The following is a 16,298-nucleotide window of genomic DNA, read 5'->3' on the forward strand; positions in this document are numbered from 1 at the left end:
TCCCCAATCATTATTCTCGAATCTCATTGAAAGGACAAGACCTCAATTAGCTTGTTTAAGTATAGTTCTTCAAGATGAAAGGATGACCTCACATTCCTCATTGTCTTCAGGTAAACCTGTTCCTGGCAATTCAGAATTTTTTAAAACCTTAATGCTTCAATTGAAAATAATTATTTGAGAGGATACATTTGAATTTTATTTGTTGTTCATTTTTGTGAGGATGAGTGTAGTCATTACATTTAAGAGAGTATAAAAGAATGTATTTGGAACTCATTATTCAAGAGAAATTTAATAAATTCATGTATTTGAGTGTAATTATATAACTCATATTTTAAATCCAAATTCATTTTCTCAAATGTAGATTTCCAAATGAAACTAAAATTTGATGCAATCTACATGGCTTAGTTGCTTAAAGAACGTACCGAAGGAAGTTAGGATCCACAGTTACTACTCAGTAAAACCTTCTTCAACTGTAGAGCTTTTTCGAAAGGAACAGCTGTCCAAGTTGTTTGGGTAGTCCTTGAACTGAAATACTGAATAAATCATTATGTTAAGGAAGACAGTGCTCCTGACATGAACTAAAGAATATGAAGCCTCTGATTTCATAACTGTACAAGAGAAGAATTGAAATTCTTTTTCTTTATTGAGTTGAAATTTGAGCACATCATCATTGCAGCTCTAGGAAATCCAAATTTGAAACAAAATACGCTGAGCTGGATGCCAAGCCATTGACGTATTGAAAACTTCCGTGCTGGTAATTCTGGTATAAAAAATTGAAGTCATGAATCTCCAGGCTGAACAAATCATTTGACAAGAACTTCAATTGAATGGGAATCATAAATTAGAATTTGCAACTCATACCCAAATGAAGGGAGTCGGAAGGCTATAAAACAATGTGCAGCAAATTAAGCACCAACTTAAATATTCTATCTCTACTAGGGCCTCATAGAGGATTCATATTTCCAATATGAATAGGGTAGCATAATTCAATAATTGGAGATGAATCTGCAGGCTAAAGTGTCATAGAGAAGCATCACCTCCACAAAGTTTTACACAACATTCATTGAAGATTGTTATCACAAATGTATCAAGTATGGTTTAGGTACTTCTTTCCCTTTCTGAAGATCTGCTTACATCGACCTATATTTTCCTTTAGTTTTATACTCTTTTCTATACCATCTCCGATACCAAATACACAAGCTATTCCTCATCAAGAAAAGCAAATCAAAGTAATGATATTAACAAACATCTCTATCCCAGAAAGAGAAAAGAAAACATTAAATTTTTCAGTGGCTGGTTCTTATCTTAGCTCCTGACGATTACCTAAAAGAATATTTGAAAAAAAATAATCCAGCCTGCTGTGAGACTTTTATGAAAGTGAACAGAACAAAGCATAGAAAAACATAGCAGTAGTACAAACAAGTAAGCATGTGAAAAGAGAAATGACCTGTACCTTTGAGGCCATGAAGTGTTGCAGAAAGTGGGGTTGTTCTGCTGCCAGTTCTGAGCAGAAGAATCAAAAGCATCAGATACATTTCCATCATCTTCTCCTTCATGTCTGTTAAACACTTTCTTCTCATCTTGCTCATCTTCACTCACAGTGTAGAAACTCTGATCTGAAACCAAGTTCTTCTTTGTCTTCTAACCTCACTCTCCTGTCGCAAAAATTATAAAAACTCAAAACACATTTTATAGTTAAACGAGGTTAATCATAAGAAGGAATTGAATTCAAAAAGCTGTGAAATAAGACGAAAAATCACATATTCAACCAACTCAAATTTGCAACAGAATTTTGGAAGTAACAGGAAGCAAGTGATGAGGCATTCATCAAATAGTAATTGGAAACCTGGAAGAGAAAGCACTGCAATTGACGATCACTAGTTGCAAGTCTACTTTGTATCCCAAAAATCACAAGTCACTAACTAGAGAAGCATCAATGTTAGCCTTAATTGGTCTTGAATTCATTAGAGCAACCACAACAGTGTTTGGCACAAGTAACAAAATTTCTTCTAATAATTGTAAAATTGTGCACTATTGGATTAACCTAGTTGCCATAGCTTTTCAGTTTCAAACTAGTATAAATTTCTTTAATAAGGACCTTCAAATTTTTGATAATAATAATAATAAGTGGCACAAGATACCTACATTTGATTTGTTGTAGCCTTGTAGGTCATTTAGTGGAGACCAATAGAAGAATATACCAGATGGAGTATCTGCCAAGAATGGGGTTAAATACCTTTTAATTAGCTATTAAGAATTTAAACAGCAAAACAAAGAACGGGAGGATAATGGTACAAAACGTAGCACTCTTTGTACAGTGAATCCACAGAATTGCACAAAGAATGTAGTAGGAGGTAAAATTATATAAAAAAATTAAATAATAAATATGGAATCCCCAATCTGATTAAGTAGTAAATTTTACTCTTATCACTATACAATTCATATATTCATGGGTATTATTAATAATGCAATCTAAAATTTCATGAAAGTAATTTCACCCTTGTAATTTCATGAAGAATGAAGAAGCATGAATTGAATAAATTATAAAAGTAGAATACAAAAATAGAGAAATACTACAGAATCCATAGTCTAGCTTTTCTTTGCAAATAGCAAAGAAAGCAGTAATATGACCTGAGAGCTGAAACGGATTGGGTACTTTTTAAAAGAAAAGACAACAAATAGAGAATGGAAGGGTACCTGAGTGAAGCTATAGAATGACTTCATCCTCAATCTGAATGATAGGAATGTGGGAAATGTTGGGCCATTCTTTACCTTTCTCCTTTTCGCAAAGATATCTCAGCAAAGGACACTTCCGAATGTATAGATAAGAAAGAGAGTCAGGGAGCTTATTTGGCGGCATGGATTGGAGTTTCGGACAGTAGGAGATCGACAATTTGCTGAGAGAGGTGAGGTGTTGAAAGCCCTTGCTGTTCAAAAGCTTAAGATTTGGAAGATCCCGTATCTCAAGAGAAGTAAGAGAAGAGGGCAGCAGATGTTCATCTGGAAAACACTCTATCTGTTTGGCTCTTGAGACGTAGAAGCTTGTAAGTGAAGGGAGTGCTTGCAAACTCCATTCCCTCCTCATCATGCCCACAAACAGCTTATCACTTTCGCAGACAAGAATAGCTTTTAATTTGGAGGGCAAACCCTTTCTTGGAAATGACTCTATTTCTCGACAACCGTATATTCCCAATATCCGAAGGGATGGGAAGAGGGAGTGCATATGCTCTGGCAAGGACTTTAAATTTACGCACGAGACAAGCGCAAGTGATGTTAAATTGGTGGCAGATAATCCCTCTTCAATTTGAAAAGATATCAAATTAGGGCAAACATCGATATACAAAGAATTGAGACATGCAAGATGCTGGTGATGAGGCCCGTCTAATGCACCAATCCACTTCAAGTTTTCACAATCCCCAATAGAAACATCATTTAGCATAGGGAATGATCCTAGTGGGAAGGATTCCAGTGGCTGACACCCCGCCTTCTATGTACAAGGATTCAAGAAATGCAAACAAGAAGATTTTGGAATAATCCAAGACACGACACCTTTGGATGTTCAATTTCTTTAGCTTGTTAGGCAGACTACCTTCTGGAAGGGATCTGATATTAGAACAATCCCTCATAAATAACTCTTCAAGACGAGTGCAGTGTTGCATCATCTTCTCCAATATGGAGTCATTTATATTCGAGTTGTAAATTCCCAGCCTTTGAAGCCCACAAGGCAATGGCTCCAATTGCAATCCATCACATCTGTCTAACTGAAGTCTGCAAATGCTTGGTGCCCTTGGAAGCATGCCTTCAAGCTTCTCACAATTTCTAATCTCAAGCTTCCTTAATAAAGAGAGGTGCCTGGGCAAAGACTTGGTTAGCTTGGGACAATTTCTTATGCTTAGCTCTTGTAGAACAAGGAAGGCTTCATGATCTCTCGAACAAAACCATTCTTCCCACTCTGGCATATCCTCAAAGCTTAGAATTTCAAGAGATCCAAATGGTCTAGTGGATGCATGACCATTCCCATAGAACTCATCATCCACTGTTACTAATCCAGTAAACCTTTTAATTGAGAGAGATTTCAAGGATGATAGTTGCCCAAGCGGTGGCAAGGAGAGGCAATATTTGCAATCACGTAACTTCACAGATACTAGATTTGAGAATGAAGAATGCCCCACCCATTCTGGAAATCTTGTATCTCTATAAAACCTAATGACAAGATGCTCCAAGTTTGTATGAGGCTTCAGTTGTTCCAGTACTTCTTTATCAGGCTTTGAATCATAATCAATAAGATCAACCCCAGTCCATATCAACTCCAACTCCTTAAGGTTCATCTTATTCTTCAAATTGGCATCTTTGGCATCCCTTGCACTGACAACATTTTGCAAACCTGAAATAGCAAATCTTCCACATAAATGCTTCAGCTTTCCCAACTCATTAATGCTTGAACCATTGCCTAAAACAAAATCTGTTAATGTCCGAAGCTCTTTCAATTTGCCCATTCCTTGAGGCATCATTACTAACCTTGTTTGCCGAATATTGAGATGATGCAAGTTGATCAATCTTCTCATGTCTTTGGGCAACTCAACAAGGTAGAGACATCGAAACAATAGTAATGTTTGCAAATAGTACAATGTACTCAAAGAGTTGGGCAACCTTTTAACTGAAGTTTCCGAGAGATCCAAATATCGTAAAAGCTTCAGATTATCAATTTCTTCTGGCAACTCATTGATATTATTATATTTAGCCAAAGAAAATACTCGTAAGTATCTAAATTTTACTGTCAAATCATGCATTATGTGGCTGGTAACATAACAAGGCCATGAAGTTGACTCTAAAGTTAAGAATGTTCGTAAACTTTTTGCTTTGGATAACGTCTCAAATTTCTTAAGCACATCATATTCTTTTTGGACATTGGACAGATGACGAGTGTTTCTAGTTATTTCACTAGAATCACCGCTAGTATCCAATATGCAAGAAAATTCTCCAGCTACAGATTTAGCCAAGTCACTAATTAGATCATGCATGACAAAGCAAGATTTATCCCCACTTAATTGTTGAAAAAATGACCTCAACATTAAGTCTTTGAAGTACTCGTTACCTCGTTCTTCCGCGTTGCCATTTACTCTGGAAAACTGTAAAAGACCTTCAGCCATCCATAATCGAATGAGTTGTTCCTTTTTGAATTCATAATCTTTAGGAAAAATTGAACAGTATGCAAAGCAACGCTTCAAATGGGAAGGAAGATAATAATAACTCAATCTTAATGCCGGAAGAATAGTACCTGCGTCATCTGGTAGGTCCCACAAATTACTGTGTAATATTTTATCCCATTCATCAGCATCTAGTTTACATCGCAGGAGACCGCCGAATGCTTTTGCAGCTAAAGGAAGACCTTTGCATCTCTTGACAATTGCTTCACCGATTACCTTCAAATTCGGATGCATGCTTGGGCTTGTATTGACAAATGCCTGTTTTTCGAACAGTCGCCAACAATCATCATCAGATAAGACATTAAGATGATAAGTCCGAACGTTCCTCATGATTGATGCAACGTTTTCGTCACGTGTTGTTACAATGATCTTGCTATTCTTTGCCCCAGAAGCGAAAGGACTTTTCAATTCTTCCCAGTCAACATATCTCTTGTGCCAAACATCGTCTAAAACAAATAAAAACTTCTTTCCAGATAGCTTCTCCTTAAGTTGAAGTTGAAGCTGATTTAAGTTCTGACCATCAGAGCTACAATTGATCTCTTCAAGAATAGCTTTGGTTATCCGGAAAGCATCAAATTCCTCTGAAACACACACCCATGCTTTGAGGGGAAACCATTCCTTTACTCTCTCGTCATTGAAAATCAGTTGTGCAAGGGTGGTTTTACCAATCCCGCCCATACCCACAATAGGTATCACATCCATCTGATTTTCACTTGCATATTCGGGGTCCAGCAATTTCAGTATTGCTTCTTTTTCATTATGTCTGCCATAAACACCAGATTCATCCACCAAAGAAGTTGCAGGGGATCTTTGAAATGCCTTTTCTCTTCTAAATTCTTTCAAACCGAGGGTGTCTTTTTGGTTGACTAGAGATTCTAGTCTCTCAAGGATCTCCTCCAACCTCGACTCCATTGGCTCTTTGAAAAGATTGAGAGAAGAGAAAAACCGACTTACATGCTTTACAGTACTGGTTTGATTCATCCTGTTTCGAAGAGCTTCAGCATCGATCTCATCGAGGAGGTCCTCCGCATCATACACAGCATCTTTGAGCTCATCAATCCAGCTTCTGACATTTGGGTTGGTAATCTGCTTATTTTCAGCATCATCCAGCACTGCATTAACGGACATGAGCATTGGCTTCAGTTTCTTAAGAAGGCCATCTTCAAGTTTCTTTCCTCCAATGAAGTCCAAGACCTCACGGGAAGCCATCCTGTCGAAAATAACTTGGAGGGAAGCAGAGAGAAAAGCTCCACCCACCACTGCCCCCGCCATTTTTTTTTCTTGTTTGGTTTTTGCTTTTGATAAGGAAATTTGAAAAAGATCAAAGGAAGTAAATGCAAACAAAGGAATTGAGAAGAGTGCTTCTTGAACTCAAGTGAAAGACTTGATGGAATTGGTTTAGGGATGAAGAGTAGTTTGAAGAACGCATGTTAGAGAAGAGAGTTATTATATTTATTACCATAAAATTTAAGTATCACGTTTAATATTTTATTATAATTCAGATATTATTTATGACATTAACTTTAATTTTTAGAGATGTCTTAAATTATTTTTTAACATCTAATTTTTCATATTTTTTAACATTAAAAATCCTGAATCATTAATTTTATAAAAAAAATAAAATTTGATATTAAATACATTAAAATTAAAATTTTTTATATTCTGTGAAAATAAAAAAGAATGGAATAATTTAAAACGAAGAAACATATTAAATCATTAAGGGTTAAATATAAAAATAAATTTTATATTATACATTTTTTATCAATTTGATATCTAAAAAAATAAAATTCTCTTGTACCTAAACATTTATTTTGTTAAATATTTTGGTACTTTTTTAATATCCAATAAAATAACGATAAGTGAGATAAATAATCAGTTATCCTCACATCATCTATTTTTTACATCAATATTTATATAAAAATTCAAATAATTTTTACAATATATATTTTTAATTCAAAATAAAAAATTTATAAAAGAGAAGGGAAGGAATCGGAGAAAGAAAATTTTTTTCATGCGTGACAATAGATAATTAAACATTTATGACACGTGATGTATTTTTATTGAGTATTCATATTGTGTCAATCACTTAATTGATGATATAATGCAAAGTACAAAATTGTTTAATGAAATAAAAATTAAAGTACCAAAATTAGAATTTTATTTTTTAGATATCATATTAATAAAAGATGTAAAATACATGAGGCATTTTATATATTAACGCAGTCATTAAATTAAAATTTTTTTGATAAAAAATCATTAAAATAAATTCAATTTCTTTAATTCCTTTAATTTAATTTTTCAAGTATATGCTGAAAGCAAGATGTTAGCATTGTGATGTGATCCACAATTGTAAATATTTTCTTTGAGTTCAACTGTATTTTACAATAATAAGAAATATGAAAAGGATTAGCAATAATTTTTTAATTAAACAAATAATTAATATTAATTTTATTGTGACTTATGCTTCACTTATTTAAGTTAGATGACGATCTAGTTTGTGGATTGTCAGTAATAATTTAATAAACATTTAATAATTATATTTTCATGAAAAGCACCGAATGTTAATATATTTTACAAACAAAAAAGTCATTGTTTCAATATAATAACTGATCTAACTTATTTATGTATTTATCAGTAATTTATTAATAACTTAAAAAAACTTAAGTTTACTATTTAAATCTGACCATATGTGAGTTGATTTGTGAATTTATTTAGGGATAGTTTGATATTATTTTTATTTTTTATTTTTGTTTTATATTTTCAAAAATTTTGTTTCTGTTTTATTTCATTTTGTTTTTAAAAATTTTTAGAACATAAAATATGTTTGGTAAGTAATGTTATTACACATTGAAAACGTAAAAACAATATTATTGTTTTCAATATAAAATTCATTTATTTTAAATGAAATAAAAATAATATTACATTTATGATTTCCAGTTCAATCAAATGTTCCAATAAAAAAATTAATCAATGAAATATTCAAAAAAAATTTTGGAGTGTCTACTTATAATATATAAAAAAATTATAAATAAAATTTTTAAACAATATTTTGTTATAATTTTATAATTGTTCATAACGAATTCTCATATTTTAAAGAAAAAGAGATAGTTACATCACTGCTAATACTATTAAATATATCATTTTCAATCATTCAATAAAGAATCATAAATTTTAGAGTGTCTAGAGAAAAATTTTGAAAGTGTTTAGGAGAAAATAAACTTTTAAATTTTCTTATTCAACTTCAAACTTAATTATTTTTACTCAAAACCAAATTTAACCTCGAATTAATATATATAAAGAAAATAATAATTTTTATTAAAATAATAAAAAAATATATTAAAATATATAAGTTCGATTAAGACTCAATTTGGATTAGAGATAAAATTGGTCTTAGTAAGATTAAAAATAGTGATGGAGATAAGATTAGTTACTATAATAGTAAGATCAAATTAATGATGAGATACGTATTTGGATACCCAAATAATAGTAACGATGGAATGAATTGTAATGAAAAAATAACCATTAAAGATATTAAATTAAAATTTTTATATAATAAAAATTTTAAATTATTTAACATTCAAAAAATATATTTATTATATAAAATTTTTTATTAATGTTAAATAATAAATTTTATTTATTATATTAATTTTAAAAAATAATAAATTTTATTTTGAATTTTTGAAAGTTTTTAAAAAATATTAAAAAATATTAAAATATTTAAAATATTTTTGTATTTTTTAGAAATTTTAAAAACTTTTAAAAATTTTTTAAAGGTTTTTTTTGAAAATTTCTTTTTATGTTGATGTAACATTAATGATACAATATTTATTGAACTTTTTTTTTACACATATTAATATCTTATTGAATATTTATATCATATCAATAAAATTGATTAACGATGCTAGTTTAGGTACTAAAATAAAAAAAATTTAGGTATCAATTTAATAATTTTATTCTTTTAGTATCAAGTTAACAAAAAAATATATAATTCACACCATTTTTATATTTAACCCAAAAATAAAAGTAGCGTTCCAATGATACCCCACTTCATTTTCAATGAAAGACGAAAGAATCTTATGCCATCATCAAAGCAAAAGAGACGCGTAGTAAAAAGGTTGCAGGCCATATTGTTTAATACGCTTTCGGTACCAACATCATTTCCTGTCTCCATGGCGCCTTTTATATGTTGATTATTCATAGGCTAACGGGAAAAGGAAATTGCAACTTGCAACAAAGAAAAGATTGAATCCACAACAGATAATAAAGAAAGTACAAGAGCTTGTTAATGGATCATATTTTCTTTTACAGAAATTCCATGGGAAATTGCAGGGGAAAAATGCGAACAACCACTTAGATATGTACATGGAATTTTCATCTAAAGTCTATCAAAGAGAAAGCATGATTGCATTATGCATATAAAAACAATTGTGTTTTTGTTATATATAATTATTGTTAAATTTTAATTATATTATTTTTATTTTTTATTATATTATTATATTATATTAATTATCAAATTTATCTCTTAGATCTAGGACGTTAGAAGTGAAAATATAAAATACCAAAGGCTTCGATTTTTTTGTGAGTTGGATAAGTAATGAAGATGATAATCCCCATATTTTTAGTTTCATGATTAAAAATGTTTAAAGGGTTATCAGAAATTTAATTTTGAACTAAATTTTTTTTATTTATATTAAAATTTTATCTTCTTGATATAATAATAATAATAAAAAAAGAAAATAATGACATAAGCACTCGCCAGGAAGTTACTTTGAAGTTTGAATCCAAAAAAAAATGGGTAAAAATAAAAGTAAGTTCGAAGTTTTTTTCCAACAATAAGCTGCCAAAGAAAAGCAGAGGGAGGGCCCCTTTTTCTTTTTTGTTTTGTTTTTGGTGCATAATTCATTGACTCTTGCACTAATTAACAAGAACTTTTCGCTCACTGGCCCTCACACTCGACCTTTTTAAGAGTAATCTGGAAGAAGCAATTTTCAAAGAGAATATTGATTTTAAAATATTATAATCTACTTTTAAAACGAGATATTTGGCATAACATTTAAATTTTAATATTTATTATTTTTTTATCGTTAAATTATAATTTTTTGTGGCCAATGAAACACACGTAGAAACTTTTTATCAACAAATAAATATAAAAAAATTTCTCATTTATACATACTCAAAAATTTAAATTTCTCAAATAAATTAAAAAAGTGAAAAAATTACATTTAAAATATATTTTAAAATAAAAAAATTAATTAAAAAATAAAACTTATTATAATTTTTTAATTTCATTTATAAAAATTAAAAAAAATTATATCACCAATATATTAAAAACAAATTCATAAATATATTCATTATTATACAATAAAACCAAATAAATTAAGTAATAAATCAAAAGAAAATTGGATAAATTCAATATAAAATTAAATCAAATTCATGCATAATAAAACTTGAAATGAAATACAAAAACTCATGTCTTGAGAAAAAAATTGCATGATGCAAAATAACTTCCTTATATAAATGACACTTTATATTGTAATTGCTGTAAAATAATTAAAGGCAATTGAATTATAAATTAAGATTCATCATATTTTTTTTGAGGAGATAATTGTTGTGTGAATTTACTAACTAATTTGAACGTCAAATATAATATCTAAATCAAGAAGTTTCTTTGGAATTTCAGGAACCATATATCAATCTTTGGTGGATTTTTTGTGGTTATTTTCTGCATGAAGATGGGATGGAAATTTCCATGTTTCACACTTGTTATACTCATTTACTCAGTCAACAACAAATCAATTTTTCACATATAAAGTTACAATTAGTGCATTACGTGTTATAATTATTTATTCATTCTAAATTAGTTATTCAATTACTTTTCATCATTTATTTTTACTTTATAACAATTAATAAAAAATACCAAAAATCCCAACTAAACTAAGTTTAAATTTCTTCGAACTTTCCCCAATTGTCATTTCGTTCTTTTTTTAGCTTGTTGATTGGGTTGGTGGGACCAACATGACATATCTCCATGTGGATGCAGATGAGTTGAAATATAATAATTACATTATATTTATGTTATATCTTCAGCGTTAAAATTTTTGATGTAATTGTAAAATTATTTATTATAGTAATTAAATTGAATATTATAATAATAAAATTAAAATTAATAATGTGAATATTTTTATGAGAGTTAAAATTAATGGTGAAAATTGAAGGGACGATGCAATTAAAAAATTTTAACCCCGATGTTATCTAAATACATTTTATGATCTAATTTAAAGCTAAAATCCTTTTAAAATTGTAAAGAAATTCAAATAAATCCTTAAACATTAACCAATAGGTAACTTTGAATTCGCATAAAAATAAAAATATAAAAATCAATAAAACAAAAATAACTTTTAATCTATTTTTTTTCCGACAAATTTTTTCCCATTCTGTTTCGGGTGTAAAATTCATTAACAGATTCACTGTTGCTTTGCTTACATAATTATTAGTATACACTGGCCCTCAAAGTCAACCTTTTGTAAAGTAGTGTGAACATGAAAATTGCCATCCAATCTTCAAGAAGAATATTAATTTAGATATTTTGGTGGAATTAAATAAAATTTTATTAACTTGTATCAACAAAAGATATTTAATTTAGTTAGTTTATAAATGTAATTATTTTTGAAAAATAATATTTAATAGATTAAGTTTTGAATTTTATTATTGATAAATTTTTTATTTTTAAAATGTCACTTTTTTTGATAAAAATCAATCAAATACTTTGATTATCTAAGATAATTATATGCCTTTAAATGAAGTAATTTATAGATTTTTATTATGAAAAAATTATAATTAGTAAAAAAATAAAATTATAATCAAACATTATATATGAACAAATTAATTAATAAATTAATTCATAATCAAATAAATTTAATATAAAATTAAATCAATTTCAAGCATCATAAAACTTGAAATGAAACACAAAATTTTTCATGCCTTAAGAACGAGAAAACTGAAATTGTTGGAAGCAAACAATTGCATGCCTTAATTTTTTTTACTTCATTTTCCTGAAAAAAACGCTATTCAATTATTTGTTTACAAAATAAAACAACAATTAAACAAAAATAATTAAAAGGGTTAAAAGGATTTTTTGGTTAAATGCTATTTAAATAAAAAAACATAAATAATTTCTTTGGTAAGATAATTACCATAAAAATTTTTTTAGCCAAAGAAGTTGAGTGAAAATAAGTTGGCAAACGGCAGAGCAAAGGCAATTTGATTGGAGTAGGAAAGTCTTGGAGATTGTTAGGTGAGAAGTGACTAATGCAATAACAGATTAAGAAAAGAGAAAGTTGGTACGGAACCGGGACATCTCCATCCAATCTTCATGTAAAAAATAAGCTGTTGAATGATTTTGCAATTATGGGATATTCTCTCACTTAAAATTGCTTGTAAATTGTTAGTGATGTCAATATTAAATTGACCTTTTATCATATTGTATTAAACCTTGCAATAGCATTAAGTTAACATCGGATAAACTCTATAATTTTATAGTAATAAAACCTTGGTTTTTGCTGTATTGTTTAAGAATTAAACGTCAGTAGATTTTAATTTGGGCGGATTGACTCTATTATTATTGATTTTATTATTCACAAATTTTAACATGTACTCATTTAAAATTATATCTCCTAAAATATTAAAATTTATATATATATATATATGTATCATTTCAATGTGATTATGGTCTTCCACTCCGGAGCACTTCTTATGTTTGAAAATGTCTGCCTGCCGTGGACTTGGGATTCTGGTTGTTTTTGACCTCTAATAGTTCCAAACCAAAGGAATCGATGTCCCAATCATTAACCAATTGAAGAGTACGAACAGTGTAAGATCATCCTCTATGTTGTCTTTGACAATCCATAATTTAAGGTGAAGCTTGATATACAACTTGCTGCAAACACATTCAACCTCTTGCAGAAGCTGGTAGTATACCACTTGAAATTTTCACGGTGCATAAATCTTGTAAAAAGCAAGCTTCTTCTATGTTAGCAACTGCCAGCCTGGAATGTAATGCACAACAATTGAAGATCAGCAGGTCTACGTACTTTCTATCCCAAAAGGCAGAAATCACCTCCGAATCATGGAAACATAACTTTCAACACTAACCATCGAAGCATCAACATGAGCTTTGTTCTGCCCAACGTCAATAGAGCCAAAAGTGAATTTGGACAATTTTGCACAACCATGCCGTAAACCAAGCCTTAAAATATAACATATGCAGGTTGATGGATTACAGTGAATTTCCTCGGATACCCCATTAATAGTTTTTTAATCTGGTTGGGAAGCTCAAGAATGTTATAATTTTTAATTGATAACTCGCTAATACAGGACATTAGCTGAGCCATGTGCAATTTCTTCTGGTTAAACTTAGAAACAAGTTCTTAAAATTATTTCTTCTTAATATTTGAAAAGAAAAGAATCTTAATAAGCCAATTTGCAGTATTATATTTTCATTAGGCCGTAAAATGAATGTATGTTGATGTAATTTTTGGTCTGGTAGATAAAGATTCATTGACAGTTGAGACAGAAAGTGTATAAAATTTTCCATAAGAAAAAAAGGTTAAGGACCTAAGAGGTTATAATTTAAGGCATATTTCAATACTCAAATCAATGAGATATATAAATAAAAATAGATTCATAATTTATATTCATTGGGAATAAATTGTTAAGTAATATTTGTTTATACATTTGATTTTATAAAATATATAAAAATATATTTATATTCATAATTTATATATTTAAAGATTAAAAATATATAAAAAGTCAATTTTAGATTAAAAAAAAAAAAACTCTAGAAGAATTTTTTTTGACATTTTTCATATATATAGTTGATTGAAATTTTTTATCCAATGTTCAAAAGAATATTATCTAAATTCACTTTTGATATATCATAATTAAATAAATTCAGTGTATAAGCCATAATAAAAATCCATCACATAACTTCAAGGAAAAAAAATTCGATGACTTCAAAAAATATTAAATCTTTATATCATTCTATCAAAATTAATCTAAATCTAAAAACATAAACGAAAATTCAAATTATCAAATAAGCTTACTTGATCAAAATAAAAAGAAAAAATGTGATAAAAAAGGTGTTAATTTAGTTTTTTTGAGAGATTTTATTTTGGTATTTACACTAAATCAATTGACGCTTCTTTCTTCACTAGTTTATTTTTCTTTTTTTTTTCCCACAAGTTTATTTTTTCCACAACTAATTATGAAACTAATTAGTTGTTTGATGCGTAACAAATACTTCACTTTCGTTTTTTCCATTATAATTTTCTTTTTCTTTTTCAGTCTTGTTTAAACTTTTTTTCTTTTTTTTGGAGTTAATCTCAACTAATATAAAAGATTATTTACTTAGGCAGATTGGCAGTGTCCATATTAGAAAAGGGAATCCATTTTCAAACCAATTAACTTATATGAGCCCAATCTTACTTTGGGCCTCAGCTACACCAAATGGGCCCAATTACTTTTATCGGCTTTTAGACTTGAGCTTGCTTAAAGCCCACTCAACCATCTGAATTGCTGTATAAATATAAAACCGATATCCATCCTAGATTATTAGTGAAAGATCAAAACCAACTTTTCCTCATTCTGATCTACCCAGCCCCACAAACTCTCAATCCAACGATCCACATTCAACCAATCCCACCACAATTACCATAAACCCGCACCCACGTTATAATTACCCAACTCATAAAATAATAAAATATTAAAAAAAAAAAAAAACCTTGCAACAGCAGCACTGTCGTCGTGAGTGGTTTACGAGGAAGAAATGTCCCCCGTAAAACTCCCACTCCTTTTCGTTTAATGAAATAGCAAAACCCCAAATACAATCCAACCGTCTATTCCATCTCCATCAACGCTCTTCATTATCCCACGTAATTACCTCTCTTTTGTTTTTTGTTTCCCCAAAGATATTAATATTTTAAAATATTTAAAATAGTATTATTATTCTTAAAATATTATTTTATTAATATTAAAATAATATATTTATTATTAAAATATATATACTATTAAAATTTTATATTTTATATTGAAAGTATCTATTATTAAATTATAACAAAATTTTTTAATTTATATTTATTATTAAAATAATAATATAAATACAGCAAATAAATAAAAATAAAAATTATATATTTTAAAATAAAAATAATAAGAAATTATTAAAAAAATCATATTAAGAAAATTATATTATTATATTATTTAACATTTGTTATTGAAAAAATAAAAATATTATTATATATGTTATTATTTATTATTAAAATAATGATATAATACTATTTATTATTAAAATACTAAAAATATTTATATTTAATAATATACAAAATAAAAATATTTAAAATTGAAATATCAAAAGACTTTTAATAATTAATATTTTACTTAAAATTAAATAAAAAAATTTATTAAAATAATAATATTATAAATCAAATCAAATTAATTACGAACTGTTCAAAGTCTTATTTTTTGTAAGAAATACATGACATAAAAAAAAATGCCTTACGAAATATTTGGCCTCCGCTGTTGGTGAAAAGCATAATAACTTTATTTTGTAAATACATGGTAAATCATGAAAAATTATTATTTGAGCATGTGTATCTTATCTAAGTTGCAACATTTTGAAAAATCTAGATTTGATAAACTTAAATAGCTATAAAAAAATAATTTAAAAATTTAATAAAAATTATATAAAATTTGATAAAAATAAAAAAAAATTTTATATTTAACATATTTATATGAATTTCACACGATAATTTTTATATTTTATACATAATTAATATAAAATAAACACAATAAAAACATATGAATTATTAATTTTATAAAAATTGATTGGGATGCTAGTAAAAATATTAGACACTTAGAAATATAGCATGATTTTGGTATGCATGTACTTTCGCTATTTGGTTCGATTTTGTTTCTTGCAAGTAAAAGAAAGAAAAAAGACCAATGGGAAAGTAGTTGTGATGACGGCGAGTGTTTTTTTTGGTTGAAATTGAAGAGATTATTTGTGCTACATGCCGACCAAATTCCATTAAAGGTCAA

General features: G+C 28.3%; 1 pseudogene across 1 annotated transcript; it reads right to left on the reverse strand.

Moving 5' to 3' along the window:
• Window positions 1-1,530: 1,530 nt before the first annotated feature.
• Window positions 1,531-6,608, reverse strand: LOC149515775 (putative disease resistance RPP13-like protein 1 pseudogene; annotated as a pseudogene). Its single transcript, XR_016325975.1, has 2 exons — window positions 2,698-6,608; window positions 1,531-1,655 (listed from the first exon to the last, which is right to left on the reverse strand). The product of XR_016325975.1 is annotated as a putative disease resistance RPP13-like protein 1 pseudogene (transcript).
• Window positions 6,609-16,298: the final 9,690 nt, after the last annotated feature.

Source organism: Durio zibethinus, chromosome 12, assembly GCF_047325235.1.
Source record: "Durio zibethinus cultivar Kanyao isolate XHJ-2024 chromosome 12, ASM4732523v1, whole genome shotgun sequence".
Classification (NCBI taxonomy): Eukaryota; Viridiplantae; Streptophyta; class Magnoliopsida; order Malvales; family Malvaceae; genus Durio; species Durio zibethinus.